The sequence below is a fragment of the Stegastes partitus genome, unplaced genomic scaffold (assembly GCF_000690725.1).
Source record: "Stegastes partitus isolate 25-593 unplaced genomic scaffold, Stegastes_partitus-1.0.2 Scaffold199, whole genome shotgun sequence".
In the NCBI taxonomy this organism is placed as follows: Eukaryota; Metazoa; Chordata; class Actinopteri; family Pomacentridae; genus Stegastes; species Stegastes partitus.
The window spans coordinates 550,021-563,788 of record NW_007577930.1 but is presented as its reverse complement, the minus strand read 5'-3'; positions in this window follow the sequence as shown (position 1 = coordinate 563,788).

Here is a 13,768-nt window from a genome sequence, read left to right as displayed (position 1 = left end):
AAGATCATATTCGTATATATAGTCTTAATCAGTTTTGATTTTTCTCTCTTTTCTCTCTGCAGGTCAGTGAAGCCCTGCTGCTGCTGCTGCTGCTGCTGCTGCTGCGACTTTCTTTGCTGAACTACTTTATGGAGTTTATCATTGAACAGTGGGCTTGTCTCGACAGGACCACACAATGAAAGACAAGTTATGACTGAAATCACTCAAACAAATGTGATAAAATGCTTCAATGGTAAAAAAGGAACACCGTGTGCACCACTGTACTCTCATATAATACGACACACACACTGTATATGTGTGTGTGTGTGTGTGTCATGGTTTACTTTGTTGTCCTACTGTAGAAACTGTACAAGCCCTCACTTGTGTCAATGAGCAGCTAGTGTTCATTAAAGGAGTTTCAGTGCAGCCTGTGAATACTTTCCCTGCAGCTCAAGGCGATACTTTTGACTCACATGCGGTTGTAAAGCGCCGGCCTATTGTGTGACTGAGGAGAACCCACACAGCGCTGCTTCACTGTCGTTAAAACATTTGAACTGTTCTTATTCTTTGGTTCTGATGTGATGTTTTCTGGTCTTCAAATATCCAACAGCAAAATGTTTGATCAACAAGAAAAATCAAAGTGGAAATGTGAGGTTGGTGGAAAACATGTAGATGACCGACTCCTTGTGCAGAGAAGAGATTTTGGTGCTAAATAAAATGAAGAATGCATGATGTTAAAAGCAGATTTTGTGCATTAGTTAAAACAATGTAAGTGCGTGCCAGAACTTCTCACATGCCCTAAATTCATCAGAACCACCTGCCATTGAACCACGATGACTCATTCTCATAAAAGAACTCTTTTTTTGTGCAGAACCTATAGCGTGATACATTTACAATCAGTCTCTTTAGTGTCAAATCCATGCTGCTGGGTCACCTGACCTCAACTGACCTGCAAATAATCTACATTTTATTTGGCAGTTATAAGCGCTAAAGCATCCCAAAAAAAAAGGGGGGGGTCACTTGCAGTTTTCTTCCTTAATATTAGGAAAGTGGGGCAAGTCCCTGCACTGTGAGGACAACCTGCCTGTCTGCCCCGTGAATGATTACAAGCAGAGGGCAGTTCTGAGGAAGGCTGATGTTTAACTAAGATAAACTGTAAAAGCACCTGGCACAGTTGCCCATGGCCCTCGTCAGAAACTGAAAAGGGAAATTCCATAACTTCCTGAATATGGCCACCGTACTCAGAGGTGTCTCAATGATTTTGAGCTTTAATGATTTTCTACAGTAATGTAAGAGACCTTTTTCAATATATTAAACATGACCTATTTGGGTCTGCATATTATGCATGAATCTTTTTGGCCTCTATAATTGACATTACTTTGCCCGGATGCTGCAGGATGCCTGGACCTGCTTTGCATGACTGGATGAGGAGTTCACCTGCTTGAAGCCGCAGCGCTGACATTAAACCCATCCAGACAAGTGAAGTCATCTTTTACCTATTTTAGGTAAAAACAAATGCATTTTATTTTTGGGGAACATCGCCAGAGTGTGACCATTTGTCTCTCAATACAGAGATATGACTGTGATGCTCTGCTATTTGGCCTCCTCAAGAACAATGTATCTCAATTACAGCTGCTTCAAAACTCAGCAGCACGTGTGTTGACTCAGACGACAAGGAGAGAAAACATTACAGCAGCTTTAGTGTCTCTTCACAGCAGGTGCGGAGACTTTAAGACTGCTGTAAAGTCTGTTTTAAAATTGATTTTAAGATCCTTTAATTGGTTATAAAACTCTAAAGGGTCTTTGTCTGTCGTGTTTATTGAATTTGCTTTAATCACATGATCCTCTCCAGGTTTTCTTGTAGCGACTGTAATCAAGCAAAAGTCAGAACCACTGGTGAGGCAACCTTTTGTTATCATGAGCCACGCCTCTGGAACAGACTTCACTGTAAAGAGTAATGCTGGGGCTCAGCAACAACAACAAATAACAATCACAGTTTGCATCAGTCTTTCTGATTTATGAAAACTAATTTTTTTTGTTCAGTCAACAAACTACATCGAGTTACATCAATTAGCTTTTCCTCTAGAGTCAAATTTATTTTCAGTTAGTAGTTTTTACCGTCTGAAATTATTCAGGTGTGTTAAGAGAAGAAAGGAACTTCAAGTCCTGATGAAAAAATGTAGTTATCAAGCCATTTATTTTAATAAAAATCTAAGTTTGAATCACACAGTAATAAATTGTTGCAGTTACCAGCATTATAACTTATCGATTTATCGAAATCATGAAAACACCACTGATATTTGCATTTCTTTTTATTTGAATCTTGCAATGAATGTTTAAGAATGTGACAACCTGAAGGCAGCAGACAACATTATTTTCAAATGCAAACTGAAGACCTACATTTTAGTCTGATTTTTAATGAATTTTTAACTCTTTTTTTTTTTTTAACATTTAGCGATTTATTTATAAATGTGAGAGTATTTCTTCTGTTGTTTAAGATCGCTTTTTAAATTATTGTCTTGCTTTGCCTCGTCCTGCCTTTGCTGTTTTCTCATTGTGTTTATTTAGGACAGAATTTCCTCAGTCCTTCATTTATAACATATTATTTAAAGGAGGGATTAGGAGGGTTGAAGAAGAGGTTTCTTGTTTCTTGTGGTTCTGTAAAGCGCAATGTGTTCCATTCTATTTGTATGAACAGTGATTCACTTCAGTGGATTCAATATTCTGATCCGTTACTTGTGCATTTCAATCAAAATATACATATTACTGATTAATTCATATGCAAATGGTGTTTTACTTTTTGTTTTGTTATTTTATTTTGTACTGTTGGGTGGCTTAGTTTATTACAATTTGTCATATTTCATGAGATGATCTTCTGTTTTCTTAAAGTAAAATCTTCTTTTGTAAAGTAGCTATAACTACAAAATGCATGACAGCTTCCATCTAAAATGTAATGCAGAATATAAAATAACAACAGGTGGAAATTCCCAAGTGAAGAACCTGAGATCTGTTTAAATGCAGCAATTTAATAAATATACCTGTTTGCATTCCAGCAGTGTCCCGAGCATACTGCAGGTGTTGTACGTTGGTGAGCAGGCAGAACATGTGCAGGAGGATTTCAACTGTTTTAGGTTTATTTCAGTGCAGAAGAATCACTAGGATGTGCTTAGAAAGCTTTTTATTTCAGACAAAGTAACTCTGTTGTTACTTTTTCAACATCTGTATCTGCTCCTGGCAGCCTCAATATTTGATTCAAGTTTTTTTTTTTTACTACATAGTTCTTTTATCATATTTTGCTTATTGTCGTACTAAATATTTACTTAAAAAAGGGAGAAACCGTCCGTGACTTACTAACGGTCACCTCTATCAAAACAGATTTTAATATCTCACTGTAACTAAATATTAACTTTAATCACCTCGAGGGACTTTACACGGGTTTCATATTTTTCTTAAAGCTGATGTCAGTACTCTTTACTCTGCATTAAGCGCCACAAACCTCCACTGATTTCTGCCTTGGCTCATTATGCCGTCATGAACTTCTGAACCTTGCACGTGTTGCTGGATATTCTTTCACCTCCTCTCACTGTTTGACCATTTATTCAGCGGGAGCAGCTGTGCAAGCACTTTGCAGCTTTTCCGCTTCGAGTGTTTGTTGCAGGCCTCCGCGGCTCAAGATCGTCGTCTGCTCAGGTGAAGGGCCGGCCGGCTCTGTCCTCCGTCTGCACAGCCTCGACGCACAAATGCACATGTGCCTGTTTGTCTGTCCGAGAGAGAGAGAGAGAGAGAGAGAGTCGGTGAGTGAAAGGTGAAAGTGAAGCCACAGCCCCCGGAGAAAGATTTTGTTTGCTCTGCAGGTCCGAGCGTGTTTCAGGCCCTTTAAGGCTTGGCATGTACACACAGGCTGAGCAGAGCTGGAGCCTGGCACACACACACACACACACACACACACACACACACACACGCACACACACACACACACACCATTAACCCCCCAATCACTTCACTTTCAGTCTCTTTTCACCCCTTCTGGCCGACTATCAGTTTTTACTAATACTGTTTACGATCACATTCTGATGCTACCGTCGGGACGCCTGCATGTAAATGTCATCACACAGAAGCACGTGCACGAGAGTCCGATCCCTCAGGCCCGTGACAGGTCACACATTAAGGTCACTGGAGGTTAAAATCACTTTGCAGCTCTGGATATGACCAAACTGTAATCTAGACAGAAGACATCATGAGTCCACGTTCCCACAAATACTAGTAGCTGTTGTTGTGCACAGTGTGTTTTGCTGCAGGAGCCACTGCAGCAGATATTGGGCGTTCAGTGCAGCAGCTCCGTAGCAGCACACAAATGTCCTGCACAGTGCTTTGTTACCAGCAACCCCCTCATTTCCTATGACAGTATCTTTGACTCTCTCTGACTTTTTGTTTTCTTTGCAGCTTCTGCACTGAGCTCCATGCATGAGGCTCCAGGTGTGTGACGTTTTTTCATACCTTTGGAAACACTCCATGGGTCATTCCAACCCAAATCACTGGTGTCATTTTACCAGCATCATATATAGATGTTTATAAGGATATTTAGCTTGATATATCCAATTCTTCCTTCTAAAAATTGCCCTTTGACCCACTTTCAGCACATTGAAATTTGAGACTGTTTGAGCAACAAATTCTCAGGAACCATCAAAGTAAAAGCCTGAAATGTGAAGTTATTTCTTATCATGTCATTAATTCATAATCTGCGATATTGGACAGGTAGATCAGATTATTATCGGCGGGTTAAAATAGGAAAAGTCGCATCTTTGAGCACAAATTAACAGAAATATTGACAATGCAGAAGTCAACTGAAGCTCTTTTCTGAAGCTGCATGTCACAATAATACAAAGCAAAACATAAAGAATGCATTTTATTGTGAAATATCTGAGCACAAAATGAAGAGAAAGTTATTTTTTGTTAAACTTTCATAGCTGATTGAGCAGTTACATACATTATTTATAGTAAAAAATGTTCCGAGCCGATCAGAGCTGGTTGAGCAGAAGGTCCCTGATGATTTGAGATTGAATGACCCCTATTTGTGGTATAAATACACTGTTAGTGTGGTGATTATGGTCTCTGTTGTATTTTGTGCACTTTCCAGTTGGTGTCCGTGTTGTGGGTTCTCTGTGCTGCTGTGTTTCAGGCTGGCCGGTGGAGAGCTCGTCACACACTGGTCACCCATTTCCCATCAGCCACTGGTTGAAGCCTTCACGTGTGCTCCAGTGCCAGATGACTGTTCAGCCCCTCGTGGTATCGTGGCCGCTCAATTCTACTCGTCTTGAGTACTAGTCTTGTGTTTTTCAGTCTGGTGACTTCGCTAACCTCCAGCACTGCCTCCACCGGCTCACCAGCAGTCCCTGTCCAGCCTGCACGGAGACCAGCACCAACCAGCACGATTCACTGCACCAACCCCCCGCACCTCTATGGGAAATCTCTGGCACCACTTCCACCTCACAGCCCCCCGGAGCACCTGCACCTTGGAGTGGACCCCGTCTGGCACCTCATCCCCAACGAACTGGTTTCCCCACCACGGACCTTCACTCCCCGGTTCCCCAGGAATTCCCCTTTACCCCTGACCCTATCAATAAATATTCCTTAACCTTCTCCGCCGCCTCCCTCTGCATATTTTCTGGCACAGTTAGGTGATAACAGGAGTACTGTAAATTGTTTGTTGATGATCATTTTTCTTTTTTTTTTGTGCACAACCTACATTCTGGATCAAAAATCCAGATTTGAGTGCATCATTGTAGCTCAAGTATTTTAACTGAACCTTAAGTTCAATAAAGAAAATTTGTTCACTCACATTCTGTCTTCACTCCGCTCAGTGATTGTGGCTTACTTCTGCTGCTCCATTCGTTTCATCACTTCAGTTTTCTCACACTGTAAAAATAACTTCACTCTCAATTTCATCCGCACTGCTCACATCCAATGATCTGCCCACATTCTCCAAACCAGTCACAGCCGAGACTCTCTTTTTTTAAAGTGTCATTTCTCTCTCTCTTCCTTCCAGGCCTTTCCTCCACCTCATCCAGGTCATCCAGAGCATCTCATCTCATCCCATCTCCATCAGGCATCTGTTGGCTTTGCACCAGCATCATCAGAACCTGAGCTCTTGGGGACCCCTGCCTTGTCTCCCACCTTCATCTGGGACTCCACCCTGCCATGTCACCTCTCACTGGAGCCTACCCGTCAGAAAACAGGTATCTGTCATGCTAATGTCTCTTTGTCCAACATATCTTATTTGAAAATTCGGCAAAAACAAGCCATTCCCACCAGTTCATGTATGAAACAAAATCCCAAACTCTGTGAAGAACAGTCACGTAACAAAAAGTCAGAGACCTTTGGGCTGAACTGCAGGCTGTGTTCACACAGAGCAGAGAGAAAACAAGGATGGAAACTGAATGTGAGGCCCTCTGCCTGTGCCTCTGCTTCGCTGGTAGCTCCCTCCCTGCTGGGAGTGCTGGGGTGGTAACTGCAGGAGTGAAAGCAGCTCCACAGGAGGCTGATCCACCTGATTCCAGTCATCACTCTCCCCCATAAAACCCTGGTTTAGACCTTGTTTCTCTGCCAGATAGTTGATTCAGTCACACCTTCCCTGCCTGGCCTCCTGTCTTGTCTTCCCTCTGCTACCCTTGGTTTCCATCAGCCAGCACTCCAGCCTTTCTGCTTCTCCTGGAAGGCACCACTCTGGATCCCCTGCTTGGATCAGACCCTGAACCTGCAGCGAGCTAATTTTTTGAGTCTAGTTGCTGGTGCCTGAATAGTTGCCTGTAGTGTTTCTGTTTGTTGTTTTCTATTTATCCAGACAAGGTTGGTAGCTCTGCCCCTTGTTCACCCTGCGGTACTAGTGGTCCAGGTTTTGGGGAAACCAGCTGGTTACAGTCTCTGCAAGCCGTTCTCTTAGCAGGAAGCCTGACTACAGCCCACTAGCATATTGCTAATTCTACTCCTCGTTACTTAGCACTGAGCCTCAAAACAGTTTAGTTTGATTTGTTTTACTTTTACATAGTCGTTTTTGTTCCTCCTGTATTGCTTTCAGTGCATAAGTTCCTTTTTAATGGGACCAGTTTGTCTGAGATTAGTTCTGGGTTTTTGGATCAGTTGTGACCAAACATAGTGGAGAAATACAGCATGACTATGAACTGGTATACAGAGAAGCAAGACACATTCAGCATAGTGAAACGTCTTTCTACAGTTAATGGGCAGGAGCATGTAGAAAATCCTAGTTTGCACTGACTTGTATTTCCCACAATGGACTATGTATATACTATATATTAAACTGAATAGAGGTGGTAACATATATGTGACGTGTTGATCTACTTTTTTTTTTCTTTTTCTCACTATTGGTGACACCTAAAGGGACTTGAAAGAATGATATGCAAGTTGATTCAACTTTTTTCTTCTTTTTAATTTTTTTTTTTTTTTTAAATAAAAGAAATTCAGCTTTTATTTTTTTTCATTTGACATAATTTACGGCATTATGGCTTTTTTGTTCGGCACAAAAGTCCAATTTGAGTTCTGCTGTTTCCCTGGAGGTGCAGGACTAGGACTTTATATTCCAGTGAAAAACGAACCCACAATGAATAGAAATGACATCCCTGCAGGTTCAGGCCTCCACTCTTTGCTCCCTCTTGGATCAGTCTGACAGACAGATATCTAAGATGAAGCGTCACATCTCTGCTGCTCTTATTCTGTGGAGGCTTGAGCCTCACATGCAATCAGTGAAGTTGTAATAAAACTCAACAAGGCAACTGCTGTTTGAAAATTCACTTTAAAACAGAAACTACATCAATGATGAAAGAAACAATTGTGCTTCCATTTCCGCCCCAATAAGGCACCCCAGGGTGACTGTGGTGTGGACTTGACCTATGACCTCTGTCTGCAACCCTCCCAAACACACACACACACACACACACACACCTGTTTTTCAGTTTAGTACAATAAAATTAATGTCTCAAAACCATATACATAAACGGTACGAACGTAAACAAATGAGGAGGAAGAGAGTTGGGATCCATGCTAAGCTAAAGGCTAACCCTCCAGACCAGCAGGACCGTCCTCCTACTCTCCAATGTCCGCTCCCTCAATAACAAGCTGGACGAGCTACGTTTGCTGAGAGACACCTGCAGAGAGTGGAGGGACTGCTGTGTGTTTGCTTTAACAGAAACATGGCTCCATGACAACATCCCAGACAGACATACAGATGGAAGAGACCACATTGTTCCAGGTGGACAGACAGACAGACAGCTTGCTCTGGGCAGCATCTGCAGCTTCACCATCGTCACACCTTCAAGTGTGTCTTTGTGTCCCTGAAGACCTACCAGGACCCGAAGAGGTTCACCATATAGAGCTTCGTGTTTGTTCAGACAGGCATGGAGTCAGGGTGTCACATGGCCCCTCCTGTCCAATCGTCATCGCTAAAGTTCAGCCCACCCACTTAGCGTGCTTTATAACTGAGGCAGCGTTCATTCATTCTGCCCGCTTCACGCTCGTCACATCGCTGCTACTCCAGCCTCTGCAGATCGACACACCTCCTCCTCCTCCCCAACCACCATCTTTTAAAAACAGTTCAATCTCATATAATCCCGGTGTTTCCCATATGGTGGGACTGTAGGTTGCAGATGGTTCATTATTGTACACTGAAATATGTAATCTAGATTCTGTAAGCAAAGGTTAGTCTTAGGTTGGTCTGTTCTCGTGTTCATACCGTATTTGAAAAACTGTAAATTGTAAATTCATGGCTCTGCGGGGGTTTGTGATCTCAGGGATTATCTGTGTCATGCTTGCTCAGATTGTTCCAGAACATCACGAGCAGAGTCACCGCAAACTCAATGTATGTGATCCCAAATAAATGGTTAAAATCTGACAAAGTATCCTGTCTGAAGTTCAACGTAATGGTGGCGAGCATGGACACAGCGCCCCCTTCAGGAGACAGCGAGAGTGAGCGTTTAGTGTCTTATCCCAGACGTGCATTCTGCAAAACTCACTTATTAAATGATCCTGAAGAAACGCTCTCTCATCTTGCCTGTACTACTGTGTATGTACAGCAACATGACAATAAACTTGATCTGATTGGGTTTGATATCTATCCTATTAGACTGCATGCTTTATGCCACCTCGTCTAGTTCTACACAAGGAATGAAGCATATTTAGGTTTTGTTCTGGATCAGTCTCAGATTTATACATGTGGAGAGAAATGGTGGGCTAAAGAGAAGAAGGGCCCTAATTCAACCAGCCAACATGACCAGTCACACCAGTCTATGAAACAGAGGCGCAGATCACAGGGAAGCATGACGGCAGGCCTCTCCAGGAGATGGTGGCGTCTGGATGGTGCAGAGCTGAACACTCGCCTCACATTTGCAGAGAGAGGCAGATTGTTTTTTTTAAATGACGAAAAAAAATAAAATTAAGACAGAACTGGTGGTAGAAGCGGTTGATGAAGGTGTTTATGTGACTGCATGCATCACATCTACTTCAATTTTCTTTCCACTGTATCTTATCTCACAACCTCATCAGACTGACTGTGATGTGTTTGCAGCATTTCGGCTTTAAGAGGAAATTGAATTGTACTAAAAAGAGATGAGTTGGAGAAGAAGCAAATACACACAGGATTGATTTTTTTGTTTTTTTTGTAGTAATCTGACGTCTCCCACATGAACAATACAGATTTGTGGCGCTGCTGTAATTTCTCAGGTGAACAAACATTGATTTCCACCTCCTCCTTTGAACATTTACATCTTGAGATATCATCCGTCTGTGCTTATTTTCTTAAAAAAAAATAGTTTCAACTAGCAACCACTTTCTGTCTCATTTTGCATTTTCTCTTTTTAAGTATGACCTGCCGTCTGCATGAACACCTGCTGCCCTTACTTACTGTTCTTTACTAGACTTTCTTTAAAGCTGATCATGTTGTTAACAACAAGTCAGCCCTTGTGGACCTCAATAGGAACAAGCATGTGCTGTCATGTGCTAAGGCAGTTTCTTTTCTTATGCACAGACAAAAGGAGATGTTATCTGACCTGACATGTCAAGTCATTGGGTCATTATCAGTGTTTTTTGCGTTAGTCATTCTGAAAATAAGTATAAGTACCGGCCTGTGAAATCAAGTTTTACTGACTGAGTCACTGCGGTAGTTTGAGTTAGCTGTGCAGATTATCTGGATTCTCAGTGCGGTGCAGACACTTTGTCTGGATCAGGAGTGAAGCCACCGTTGATGCAGATAGCAGCCAGAGTCCTTAGAGGAGTGAAAGCTGCAGAGATAGCATCAGTGTGGAAACCCAGCCCACAGGCTAAACCGACAAATGAGGCATTCGTCGGTTTAGCTTGACAAATGAAGAGAAGTAACTGTTCATGGACAGAAGGCTTCATCTTTCTCTCTTTCGGTCACTTTTTTTCAGCTCTCATGTTTCGGTCTCTCTTCTTCTTATTCCCCTTCTTCTCTCTTTCTGTCACACACACACTCTCTGAGGCCACTGAACACAGACCAGTGTCCAGAGTGAACACCTCATTGTGAACAATCACAAGCCCGACTCTCACCTCTTTTGAAAACCTCTTTGCATTAGCTATCAGCTACATACTTTGCATCACTCACTGCACACATTCAAAATCCAGCAGCACATAACTTCTAGTAACGTAGTGGAGTTATGGACTTGCTGGAACTGCTGTGAGAGTTGGAGTGAGAATGTAAGTTTGAGCTTTTTGTCTGCATCTGTCTTTGCTTAGCAGCTGACTGTCAGTTCAGAGAGTAGAAAAGATGTAACAGCGTTGTCTGCCATTCACTTAGCAGAAAGAAAAAAGGTCTGAAACTACCTTAAGGTCTCACATGTGTGCTGTGCATCTTTTGAAACAGCATCAGACTGAAGACATGTGTTGCTACTAACAGATTTTTATCATCATCTCTGAGAAAAAAAAACAGAAAAACATACTCAAACACGTGCAGGATTTAACTAACAGGTCAGATGTTAAAGCTGCAGCAAAATAAAAGATCATAGCATCTAAACATCTTAAACCCAGTGAATCATTCATTCCGGCACTGAAACAAGCAGACGTGTCTGAGTTTCTGTTTTCGTGCGTTGCTGGTCGGTGAACCTTGACGTACATGCAGGTGTTTCCCTCCTGCGCCGCCACACAGACCAGCCAACCCAGGCCGGTTTCAGGCTCAAGCACGGGTCCAAGACTGCATTTAGTTTCCAGATTGCTGCAGCTGATCTCAAGCCCTTTAGTCACAATACAGGGGCAGAATAATGCATTGACTCAAGTCTTGTGCTTTTGAATTTTTGTGCTTTTCATGTTACTTTATTATCAAGAGCTAATACTGTGCACTTTGCCTCCGTATATCTATGTGAGAACTTTAATTACTGGCTGGTTTGCGAATTTTTTTCACTTGATTTATGTCATAAACTGCATAAAATGATGTATTGACATACCTTGAAACACACAAATGTAAGCGTTGGTGCAGCTGACAAGATGGACTGGCTGATTAAGTCGTGTTAAAATTGTCTGAACACAGTTTTTGTAATGATTAGCTGCCGTGTTTCCTATTATTCCTTAAAAGATTATTCCTACATTAAAGAGAAAGCACACACCTGAAAGGTCTCACTTTGGCTTCTGGTAGTTGTGACCAAACTTTCGGCGTTTTAACAAATCAAGTTTTGTAAGAAAATAAGGAAATGAGCAGATTAATCTAAGGGGCTGTGCAGCGGTACAGCGGTGAGCGCTGAGTCTGGTCTGAACCTGCTGGTGGCCTGGAGTCTTTCTGCATGTCCTCACAGCGCTTGTATGGGTTTTAATTGATCATTGGTGTGAATGGTTTTCTGTCTCTTGTCTGACCAGGCGACCCGTCTGTGCTGCACCCCACCCCAGCTGAGGTCAGGTACATGAGATAAGATAAACTTTATTGATGCCTCACCGGGGAAATTAACATACATTTACATCCCTGCTGGCTCAGCTTGGACGTCCCTCAGCCTCCCGAAACCCTCTGCAGGATGAAGCAGCGATGGCTATTAGATGGGGTTTAATTAAACATGAAAAAAAACCATCATCAGTTGGTTACAGGCTGATAAACAACAGCTAAAATCAGCTCCACACGTCCAGCAGCAGTCATGTGTAAACAGCAGCTTGCACATAATCTAAATATATAAATAGAAAATACTGTCATAATTTATAGCATAGCATGTTTTTTCTTTGCAATTACATTTCATTCTTTGACTTCCTGATTATACTTTAATTTCAGTAATCCTTTTTTTAATCAGTTAGTCAATAAAACTTTATTTACTTTTCATACAAATATAATGCAACACAAAGTGCTTCACAGAACAAAAGGAAAACAAACAAAACAATAAAGACGATATCCCCTTTACCTCTACCCACTAAACATTCCAGTTTCCTCATAACTGGCTAAGTGAGAATGAAGGATTTAATAAAAACAGGAACTGAGGAACTGAGTGCAGAGAAGTTTTTCAGTGTGTTTGTAGCATTTGAGTAAAGGATCCGTTTACTTTAAACTAAACAATATCAAATAATACGATTTTTTTTGAGCAGTAAATATAGAGAAAACTATGCAAAGCTGATGTTTTCCTGATTTTTCAAACAATGATTACGTATACTTTGTCATCAGAAAAAAGGGAAATGTGAAAGAGCTGCAAGCTGCGCCAGAGAGACGTCACAACGGCCACATTCTGCATTTTACAGTACAAAAGGCAAAATGTGACTGTTGTGGAGTCACATTTAACAACCGTCAGATAGGAATCTGCCTTTAAAGTAGTTATCTGTGTTCTCTGAGGATGTCTGAGTGGAATCTAATACGCATACGAGCTTCTTTTTACTGAAGTGAGAGTTAAAGTGTGTTTTAATGTACTGAGTTATAAACATGCAGTACAAACACTTGAATCCTAAATTTAGCACAATTCCTTTTCGTTTGCAGTAAAACGTGTCATTAATTGTCTTTCAAGACTCAAAAAGAGGAAGTCACCAACAGCACAGCTGCTGAGTCTGACTCAGACCAAACACACCTAAACATGCCAATTTTCAGTATCCTGCATGAGATTTATTTTTTTTACTTTTATGGTTAAACATAAGCAGGTTTTATTTGTTTATTTGTTTTTTTATGTTCTACATACTAAGTAACATGAGCTGTAGATCAAATCAAACAAACTGATCAGCTGTAATCACTGTCAAAAAAATAAATAAAATCATTTAGACGTGACCACTTGAAGCTTTTCTCTTCACCTCACAGCAGCAGACAGAACGAGTCTATAATTACAGAGCTTTTAATTTAAATTGCTTTTTAGGCCTTGTTTAAGACACTGACAACATTACTGCAAACAGATGAGGTTGTTGGAATGAAGCCTGGCAGCATGCAGGTCGTATCTGAGAGGACACATTTGGAGGCAGACACAGCAGACTGCTTTCCTGTGCCGGTGTTAGTCGCTGTTTTCAAGGAAAAAGCAAATATCATTTCCTTGGAAGGAGGGGTGAGGGTGGGGAGGGATTCACTGTGTTATCTTTGGACTTATTTTAATGGAGCACACAGGGTTCAGTGCCTCTGATGTTGGAGAGTCACACTTTAACGTGATGATACATAACAGAAAGAGGATGAGGGTTTTGCTGCTCGATCAAAGTTCAAGTGTGTGAAAACATTGTTGGTTTTAACTTTGTTCATTTCCGAAATCTCTCACTGAGACTTACAGTCCACTGGAGATTTCTGTTATTTCAATGCACCTGCTCTATGTCAGTCTTCTAAAAGAAAAAGTTA